Here is a 700-nt window from a genome sequence, read left to right on the forward strand (position 1 = left end):
TAATCAATTCATATTTTTTGTGACTGCACATATTTTTCAAACAGTATATAGAATATTATTATTGTCACTATTATTATTATTTTTTTAACTTTTATTTAATGAATATAAATTTCCAAAGTACGACTTATGGATTACAATGGCTTCCCCCCCATACAGTCATCCCACCCACAACCCTCCCCTTTCCCACTCCCTCTCCCCTTCCATTCACATCAAGATTCATTTTCGATTCTCTTTATATACAGAAGATCAGCTTAGTATACATTAAGTAAGGATTTCAACAGTTTGCTCCCACACAGAAACATAAAGTGAAAAATAATAGATGATCTTTTTAAATGATGATGCAATCAGATCAGACCTATTGTCATGTTTAATCCCAGTGAGAGTCAAGTTGGGAATTGATAATTTCTTTTTCTTTTTTTCTTTTTTCTTTCTTTTTTTTTTTTTTTTTACAGAAGATCAGTTTAGTATACATTAAGTAAAGATTTCAACAGTTTGCACCCCCATAGAAACACAAAGTGAAATATATTGTTTGAGTACTCGTTATAGCATTAAATCTCAATGCATAGCACATTAAGGACAGAGATCCTACATGAGGAGTAAGTGCACAGTGACTCCTGTTGTTGACTTTACCAATTGACACTCCTGTCTATGGCATCAGTAATCTCCCTATGCTCCAGTCATGAGTTTCCAAGGCTATGGA

Source organism: Oryctolagus cuniculus, chromosome 3 (genome assembly GCF_964237555.1).
Source record: "Oryctolagus cuniculus chromosome 3, mOryCun1.1, whole genome shotgun sequence".
Classification (NCBI taxonomy): Eukaryota; Metazoa; Chordata; class Mammalia; order Lagomorpha; family Leporidae; genus Oryctolagus; species Oryctolagus cuniculus.